Source organism: Cervus canadensis, chromosome 1, assembly GCF_019320065.1.
Source record: "Cervus canadensis isolate Bull #8, Minnesota chromosome 1, ASM1932006v1, whole genome shotgun sequence".
NCBI classification, from domain to species: Eukaryota; Metazoa; Chordata; class Mammalia; order Artiodactyla; family Cervidae; genus Cervus; species Cervus canadensis.
The window spans coordinates 41004050-41014295 of NC_057386.1; positions in this window are offsets into that span (position 1 = coordinate 41004050).

Consider the following 10246-nt stretch of genomic DNA (forward strand, 5'->3'; position numbering starts at 1 on the left):
CCAAGAAGATGGCAGACTAATGTCTCAAAATGACCATCTTGTTGGGTCTGGATGCCAGGTTCTTTTATAGAACCAAAGAGAGAAGCAAGGAGGAACCAAAGTCAAAAGGCAGAATAGAGAGAGAGAGGCAACGAGGAAGTAAAGTAAAAAAGGCCATAAGTCTTGCAAAATATCTCTGGGAAGGGCCAACCTTTGGAAGGAGTGTGTTAATCTCTTCTTTTCTTTGCAGACATTCACAGATGGGCAGGGACAGATTATCTCTCTATAAGCTGAACAAAGTCACTCTAGTTTAACAATTAGGCAGAGGGGCAGGGTCCTTTGAGGCAGGCCATTATGTATGATTATAATAACAACAGCGATGAAAAGCAGGTCAAAGAAACAGTTCCAACACAGTCAGAATTGGTTCTTCTCTGCAACAATTCCCCAATGTCAAAAAGTTCATTCCACAATCTTGCGGAAAAGGGGAGTAGTGAGCATTCTGTTTAATCAGATGGATCTTTCTGGGAGTGTCTGCCATTAGTGCCTCTGTTCCAAATGTTGATATTTATCTTCTTTTTGTTCCTCTTTGGAAAGTGCCTACTTGACACCTGTAGACTTAGAAATGCTGAACTTCAAACCCAGGAGGCAGCATTTCAAGTTAAGGAGTTTGGTGCTTTTCTATATGTGGGAAGATTTAAGAGTCAGGGCTCATTAAAATTTTGTCCTTGGTATGTGCCTCAGCTCTCTGTAATGCTATATTCTCAGAATGTCCTCAAGGTTCACCATAGGGAGTGGCTGCAGTCTGATGACTGCTAGATGGCAGGTATTCCCCTTCCTTGGGGCTCACTGTCTCACATTGAAGGGCTACACTCACTGATTCCATTTCTCAGGTCTTCTTCTCTTGGCCAGGAAGTTGACCAATATTTGGAACACATTTCATGATCACCTTTGTCCCATGGCAGTGGGAGGCTCATCCCAGATCTGGCAAAAATTCTTCATATTCACTCCAGATGCTAGATTTTTGAACAGGCCCCATCAATAGTTTCATTTTTCCTTGTTGCTTCTCCCCATATCTAGAGTCACACTATTGCAATTATTTTATGTTATAAATGAGATTTTCTCAAAATGTTTAGCCATAGAAGTTTAGTTGGAAGCCTGATTACACATTAGCTACTGTAATGTTATAAATTAGACAGGATATAAGCAATGCTGCTAGTAACATTGATAATGACATAGTGCAGCAGGGAGACAAAAAGCATGATTTGAAACTAAGAATAAATTTAAGCAATGGTTATTATAACTAACTATAACCCAGTTGCAATAATCAAGCAACCAAAGGAGCCATAACTGATTTTATGAGCTCTCTGTAGTTTCATTGTACCAGCCACTCACACTTTATGCACGGCTTAACCTTTGAAACAAGCATATATATTAGTGGCAGGATCAACCAGGTAGAATAAGACAAATTTATCCATAACTATCTATATTAGATTAGCCTCTACTTAATAATAGCTCATCCATGTGCAATAAAGCCAACCTAATACAGGAGTGGCAGTGAAGGAAAGTATGGGATTTATTGCAAGAGTCATACAGGATTTATTATGCCAAGCAAGGAGTCCAGGTAGCTAGTGCTTAAAAAACCCAAACTCCCTGATGGCTTTCAGGGAAAGGTTTTTAAAGACAGTGAAGGAGAGGGTTGCAGTGTGTGTGATCAGCTCATGGATGTCTTCTGATTGGTTGGTGGTGAGGTAATCAGGAGTCAACATCATCAAGCTTCCAGGTTCTATGTCCTTGTGGGGAGCATACAGTTAACTCCTTCTACCTGGAGGGGGCTTCTGTACCTGCAAACAGCACAAAGGATTTGGCTCAGAATATTTTCTATAGTCCTTGAGTATTGAATGGATAAGCTAGTATTATTTTCTCTTGCTTGACTGTTTTCCTTTGTTTCTGCATTTTCTCAATTTGCTGATTAAATTTTTTCCTTGGAACAGGGGAGAGCCTAGGAGGCTAAAGGTTTATTACAGACATGGGGTGTAAGGATGTCTTAGGAAGCCCCCAAGGGTCCTAATCAGTTACAAACATCACAGGGATTAAGGTAAAAAGTCATGACCTCTGGATACTACACATAGTGTCAACAAAGCTACAGTGACTATAGATTGGTAGCTGACAATGATGATAAGACCTCAGATTCTTGTTTTTTTAAATTAATTTAATTGGAGGCTAATTACTTTACAATATTGTAGTGGTTTTTGCCATACCTTGACACGAATCAGCCATGGGTGTCCATGTGTTCCCCATCCTGAACCCCCCTCCCACCCTCCTCCCCATTCCATCCCTCAGGGTCATCCCAGGCTACTGGCCCTGAGTGCCCTGTCTCATGCATCGAACCTGGACTGATCATCTATTTCACATATGGTAATATACATGTTTCAATGCTATTCTCTCAAATCATCCCACCCTTGCCTTCTCTCACAGAGTCCAAGAGTCTGTTCTTTACATCTGTGTCTCTTTTGCTGTCTTGCATATAGGGTCATCATTACCATCTTTCTGAATTCCATATTTATGTGTTAATATACTGTATTAGTGTTTTTCTTTCTGACTTACTTCACTCTGTATAACAGGCTTCAGTTTCATCCACCTCATTAGAACTGATTCAAATGCATTCTTTTTAATAGCTGCATAATATTCCATTGTGTATATGTACCACAGCTTTCTTATCCATTTGTCTGCCTATGGACATCTAGGTTGCTTCCATGTCCTAGCTATTGTCAACAGTGCTGTGATGAACATTGGGGTACACGTGTCTCTTTCAATTCTGAAGACCTCAAATTCTGATTGATCTCTTGGTTAGGCTGAGAGTTTTCTCAATAAATGGGGAATAGTTAAAGAGAAAACCACAGGCTCAGAATGGTATCGCTTTCGCTGAAGCTCATGATACCAAACCTAGGTTTAACATCTGACCTAGCTGGTAGCTTCCACCTTCCGCAGGAATGAAGACTTAGTCAGCCAGTCTGGAAATTTCTGGTGAGCACCCTGGAGGTAATCTGTCTCCTAGGTCCTTTCCATCCTTAGGAGGAAGAAGCAATCTGCCTGACCTCTTTTCCTAAACAGTGCTGAAATGCATATCACTGAAAATTGACCATGCTAAGAGTAAATACATTTCAACTGTGTTAAATTCACTCCCATCACCACTGTCCAGCTCCAGAAAATTTTCATCTTGCAAAATTACAAGTGACCTTTTAGATGTTGGTGAAACGTTCAAAAATTGTAAAACACAGAGATGATCAAATAGACCTGGAGTGTGCCCAGCCTACCACTTTGTGCTCTTCGACCTGGGTCACTTCACTGAACTCACACAACGAGCTGTGGGGCTGCAGACTGCTCATTCCACAGGTGAGAAAACCAAGGCTTCGAAAGGTGAAGTCACATGTCTAAGATCCCCCTGCCGATGAGAATGGCAGAGCTGGGATTTGAGCAGGATTCAGTTTGATTTCCAAGCCCGGGTTCTTTTAAGTACGCCACGGCCTCCTAAGCAGGGTGGGGACAGAGAGTGACAGAGACAAATGCCTACTAGTCCAGCAGACTGTGCAGATATCCCAAACAGAGACGGGACACAAGCAGGACAAGACAAGGGAGCCAGAGGTGTCCCCAGAGCCCCTGGATAGAAGACTGGCTGGCGACTTTGCGTCCACGCAGCAGGGTCCAGACACAGAGGACAGGGCCCCACACCCAGCCCCGGGTAGGGGACAGTCTGACTTGGAAGCTGATGGAGGACAGCTTCACAGACTCTGTGACTCAGATGGCATTGACTTCACCAAAGGGCACGTGGCGTTCATATTGCCTGAGGCTCTTCCCATTGACCATCACTTGCCAAGATGAGAGCACACGCCAGTACTGGTCCCTGGCCAGGTGGGAGCACACCCAAGCCTCTGGGACTCCTGCCTCTAGAAGTTTTGACCCATGTCTATAGCTTTCACATCAATCCTCTGTAGGTCTGGGCATCAGTCTTCAGATCTGTATCAGTTACAAGAACATGCTTGGGACCTGAAACACATCCAAACACAACCTCTACCTTTATGTCAGGTAGCAGGATGAGGGGGTGGGGACATCCACATTCACACAGAGAAGCACAGACATGGATGTACTCACTCCCCCTCCCATCTCCCCAAGCTCAGAGATACTGCTCTACTTCCAGAAGCAATGTGCAACGCCCTGCAAAGCAAAGCCATTAATAACATCTGGATAAAGGCAGCAACAAGTAACAGAAACGCAGATGTTCCCAGGGACCTACAGTGGAAAAAGAGCCACAACAGAGGATTGGATTTAAAGACCCAGGAGGCCAAAAAAGCACCATGGTGACTTATCTAGTGCTTATTTCCAGAGTTAAAGAAGCAAGAGGTGCACCTGGAGTTGCAGGTGAAGGTGTGGAAGGAGACTGAAGCCTTAGCCTTACAAGGAAATGGTCGTCTTCTCTATACAAAGGTGTTGCTCACGTGACTGTTTAAAGACTGTCCACAGCAACCAATGGGGCTGGGGGACAGGCAGCTAAAGGGAAGGGAGGAGAGTTCCTGTTCACCTTGAACTCTGAGCTCTCTATCTGGAAGCAGAGCTCAAATTGACTCACCCTCTGGGAGGGCATTTTCATCTTCCTCTCCTCTGGCTCCAGCTTCTTTTCTGCTTCCTGTCGCAGACCACATACCCACTGTTTTCAAACCAAGGGTTGAAGTGGAAGGCAATGTCATTGTCACTGCACCTGGTCTGAAAGTTCCCAGCAAACCTCTGTGGAGGGAAGTCAGACAGGGCTGGGTATGCTGGCTTACTGCCAAGGGTGGGACCAGGAGGTGCTCACACTTTGACTGACATCCATCCAGGAATCTGCATACAGCCTGTGTGACTGGCTGGTACCCGTCTCTAGTTTGTTGCCATCACTTTTGCTCACCTAATTTGCACTTAGTGTGTTTTTATGCAATTACCGCATTTTGCCCTTAGAGTATCATTTTCTAAAAATAAGGAGAAAATGGGTAAAGAAATTTGTGTCCAAAATGGAAGCAGAGAAATGTGCCTAGAAGTGAGAGACTTTGGGGTCAAGTAGTGTGGCTCATTAGAGGCCAGCTTGTGTCTGCTCAGTTGGGAAAGGGGACAAATGGAAAGGACGGGGACACTGATGGCGCATGCACAGATTTGGTATCTAAGAGGGAGACAGAGAATAAACAGTAGCTCTCCAAGGGTAGGGACGTCAGTGTGCGTGACTTTCCCTCAGTGGAGGCTGGTGTGTGTCTAGGAAGCCCTCTTCTTCCCCACTCCCAGGAGGCCCTCAGTCAGCCCACTTGCCCAGCCCCTTGGGACGCTGAGGCAGGGAGAGGCTCCTACTGCAGGGCCGGGCCCAGCACACGGTGAGCACAGAGGCCGCCTGACTGGGGCTGTGCCCTCTTTGCCTGTCTCCTCCCGCAAGGCTCTCTCTGTGGGCACCTCCTTTCTCCAGGTTCGGGGAATTAAGGCACCTCCCTCCTTGGCCACTTTCCATCTAGGAGCCTTCAACAAGTGGCCTCCACCTCTACGAGGCTCAATTTTACATGTATGACACGGGGTGATAAGGGTTTAAACCAGCTGGCCCCAACCTTTGTGGCAAAGGGACCGGTTTTGTGGAAGATTATTCTTCCAAGGACAAGGGGATACAAGTGATGGGGAGTGGCTGTAAACACAGATGAATCTTCACTAACTTGCCTGCCACTCACTGCCTGCCGTGTGGCCCAATTCCTAAGGAGCCCTAGACCAACACTAGTATATGACCTGGAGGTGGGGGACCCCTGGTTTAAACAAGACATCCTGTGATGGGGCCTCCACACAGGAAGTCAAAAGGCACAGAAGGGAGCCCTTTGCACCCCACATTGCAGGAGCACCCAGCTCCCCCTTAACTCCTGAGACGGTCCTTCTCACACACCCTCGACCTGCCCTGCCTTGCTCTCTTGCCCCTCAGAGAGCAGACACCTCCTCAGGAGGCCTTCCCTGCTGCTCCCAGTCTCCTAACAACTCTAAACACTTTCAGAGCTCCTGCAGTGGGCCAGACACCATTCAAACTCTCTCAATGTGCTACCTTACTTAATCTTTCCCCCAGATCTGGGCAGTGACTCCAGGATTAACCCCATTATATTGATGCAGAAACTGAGGCCCAGAGAGGTAAAGTAACTTGCTTGAGGTCATCCAGCTAGTAAAAGGTTCAACACAGAGAGGCCATCTTTAAAGTACGTCCCCTTTGCTGCTATGCTGGGTCGTTACCCCCCCCCAGAAGCCCTGCTCCCTCCCTGCAAGACAACCATCATCTTTCCAGTTATTACTTAGAGCAGTAGAGGCACCCACAGTGAGCTCAGTAAACATTTGTCAGATGCAGGAATCCTGGGGATACTCTCCCGCTGCAGTCCTGAGCAGCACCCAAGAGATGGTCGTGGAGAAGTTGTGTCTGCCCTTCTGTGTTCTTTTTAGGTTGCTGCTCCCCTCCTGTCACCTGCAGGAGCTGTTTTCTTAGAACCCCAGAGCTGCTTCCTGTCCGCTGAGGCACAATCCACCCCCAGCCCTGGAATTCACTGGGTTTCTGTAAGGAGACTGGGTCTCCACAAGGCCACCTCTCCACCACCTCTGTGGCCTCTATTGCTTTACACACTGGCCAGGAAGACCACTGCACCCAGAGAACTTAAAAATATATAGAAACCAAAGCAACTGGACTGTTACTCAATGGCGAGGATCCAGGAGATGATGTAGGTTTAGAGAAAGGGAGAAAAGTAGGGAGGAGAGGAGAGGGTGGAAGTGGGTGCTCCTCACCCAGGTTCCTTTCCCCTCTGCTCACCTCCTGTGATCTGCACCGAGACCCAATAGTGCATAGTGGTTCATGTTGGCTCAGAGATCCTGACCACACTCATACTGCAGTGAGCTTCTAGACGTCACTGGTCCTGAGAATGTGGCTGTCTCTTGCGGGTCCAGACAAAAACAGAGCTGCTTGGTGGGGTCCGGGCAGCTGGGTGCTACTGGTGCACAGGGTGGAGGTTGTGCTGGGAAGGCCTGGTTATACCCATTTTCCAGATAGGGAAACTGAGGCTCATAGTGTTTAAAGGTCGTTCCTAAAGTCACACAGCTCATTAGTGATACCCTGAGCCATATGAGGCTTCTTTGGGCCTCAAAAAGGAATTTCTTCCCTCTAAAATTCTATTCCTCACATAAAAACCTAGTCATGGAGGGATTTCCCTGATAGTTTAGTGGTGAGGACTCTGAGCTTCCACTGCAGGGGGGATGGGTTCAATCCTTGGTCAGGGAGCTAAGAACATGCATATAGCATGGTGCAGTCAAAAAAAAAAAAAGAGAGAAAGAGAAAGAAAAGAAAAAACAATACATTAGCAGATGGAAAGAAATGTTTTATAAATATTAATAGAAAACCTTATCATGAAGGTTATGTTATCTTTGTGTTTAATGATGCCCCAGGAGCTTTGATCCCTCCTCTCTAAGAATTTCTCTCTCTCTTCCTTCCTCTTCTCTCCCTTTATTCTGGGCTGTAGACTGGGGAGCAGAGAAGATTCAGACATACTAAAACTTTCTGAATGACATGGAGGTGGGTCACTATGTTGAACAAATGTCTTTAATTGGCTCCAGCGCCTTGTTAAAGGAAATGACTGACTAAAACAGAGACTAGGATCAGCTGGGTAGCAAAGTGGGGAAGGGAGGAAATGCACAGCAACATAGACTTACCTGAAGTCAAGCGCGTCCCCGCCATGTGTTCGAGACAGGGTCCTGTGGTCCAGCCAGGACGAGCAGCTGAGGGTCCTACAGGCACCAGGTGGGGAGCAGGGGAGCGGGTGCCCAGGGCCACACACAGGTCTGCACCTCTCTCCCTTCTGGCACTTCCCTGGGTTCTCAGAATTTGCAAAGACTGACTTCTTTGAGACATTCTCATAGACGGAGCCCACTTGCCTCCTCCATCCACCCTCCGTCCCCACTAGATTCCCGAATCAACTAGAATATGACTGGATTTAAGGGGAAGATGACACACTTGGAACAGAAAGGAGGAAAAGGAGAGATTCTTTGCAATCCTCTTCAACACCAGGAATACGGGAAATGTTTCCTCATTGACTGGAATAGGAAGCAACTGGAACTCTCATTCACCGCAGGTTGGAGTGTAAAATACAACAGCGTTGGAAACTTGTTGGTGGATTATAATAAAGTTAATCCTCTCCTATGTCCTGGCTCTTCTGCTCCTAGATATTCTCCAAAGAGGGATAAGAACAGATGTACAAGTACTTAACAGCTTCACTCATCACAGCCCCTCGCTGTAAACACAACTGTTCACCAGCAGGAGAAGGGGAACAGTGAATGCTCTTTGCAAACCCTTGGACTATAGCCCACCAGGCTCCTCTGTCTTTGGATTTAACCAGGCAAGAATATTGGTACAGGTTGCCATTCTCTCCTCCGGGAGATCTTCCCAACTCAGAGATCCAACCCATGTCTCCTGGGTCTCCTGCATTGGCAGGCACATGCTTTACTACTGAGCCACCTGGGAATTGCCTGCTATGGACTAGCCCTCAGCAAGAAAATGGGACTGAAGATTAAGGCAAGGTCTTCAGTGAACCTCACCGTTGAGCACATAGAGCCAGACACAAGCGAGCACACGCTGGGAGCATTCTGATAACATAATATCCAGTAATAAGTCAGAAAAGCAATGGCTTATGAGGGGCACCAAAAGGGAGGGACCCGAAGGAGTCATCTGGGTGCTGGAAATGTCCTGGAGCTTGACCTGGATGGTGGTCATGCAGCTGTTTACAGCATAAAAACTCATCCAGCAGACTAGGGTCTGTGTGTTTACATGGACCGTACCTCAATAAAGTCTGTTTAAAAAACACTGCAGGCCATGTACGGTGGCACAGTACGTGAGAATCCACCTTGACATGCAGAAAACGTGGGTTTGATCCTCGGTCCTGGAAGACCCCACATGAGGTGGAGCAACGAAGTCCATGTGCCACAATTATTGAGCCCAGGTTCTAGAGGCCGCTTGCTGTAAATACTGAATCCCACACCCCTATGGCCTGTGCTCAGCAACAAGGAAAGGTCAGCATGAGAAGCCCGTGCACGGCACTGAAGAAGCCTCCCATCTGCTGCAACTAGAGAAAGCCAGTGCAAAGCAACAAAGAACAAGCACAGCCAAAGGAAAAGAAAGTAAATAAGTGAATTTTTAAAAATTTAGAGACCACCCCCAAACTCACAGAGCCCAGGGAGAAACAGGGACAGCTAGAGATCAAGCGGACATGCACTTTGACATGTCCAGGTGATTTGGAAGTGAGTCACAGTGAGTCCAGCCCAAAAAGGAGAGCCCAGGTTCCTCTGCTCCAGCCCTGTAGGGAGGGCCTACTGCCACACCCGAAGGCCAATGGGTTTTTGGATGAATCAAGACCATAAGGAGGCGTCTCCAAGACCTAGGGCCTGGCACAGCTGACCTCAGCAACCTGGCGTCACCGTGTGTGCGGTCACTGAGACCCTTTCCCAGGACCTGGCTTGAGGTGAGAGGCAGCCCTTGAGCTCCGCTATTTAAAGTCCAGACACTTGTCTGAGGTTCTCTGTTCTCTGCACTGTAGGCCATAGGATCTGTTCTAAATGTGTTGACCACTTCACCCTCTCAAAAAGCCAGAAACTGACAAGTGTTGATGAGGACATGGAGAAAGGCCTTTTGTGCTGTTGGTGGGAATGTTAAATGGTGAGGATGTGATGGGAAACACAGTGTACGTGCTTGACCCTAAGAGACTGGCCTTAAGCTTCTGATTGCTAAAGCGTCCATCTCGAAGAAACCCATCTTTCGTAAACATGGTGCTGGGTGTGTGACAGCTTCTAGGTAAGCCACCACGCTTGCCCCACCCATAAACTTCTCCTTTCTAGGAAACCTTGGGCAACCGAGATAACTGTTTGAGTGACCCCACATGTCTCTTCCTGCCCCCTGGTTCCTGTGTACCCACCCTACCTTTGGACCCAAATAAAAGCAGAACCCCAATCTGTGCTCTCACCCCCTCCTTCCTACTGGCCATTGTCCTATGTGGCCCTCGGGACTTGAGAGTAATAATCCTCATTTTTTTTCAAGGCTACCTGATGGGTGTTGCTGAGCTGTGTCTTGAAGTCATGATAAGAACCACAGGGGCCCATCTGGCCACAGTACTGGCTCCAGCTGGGCTAATGAGGGGGGCTCCCATGAGTAGTAAAGACCCAGGCAAGTGCCCCCAGTGTTCCTGAACAGACAGCA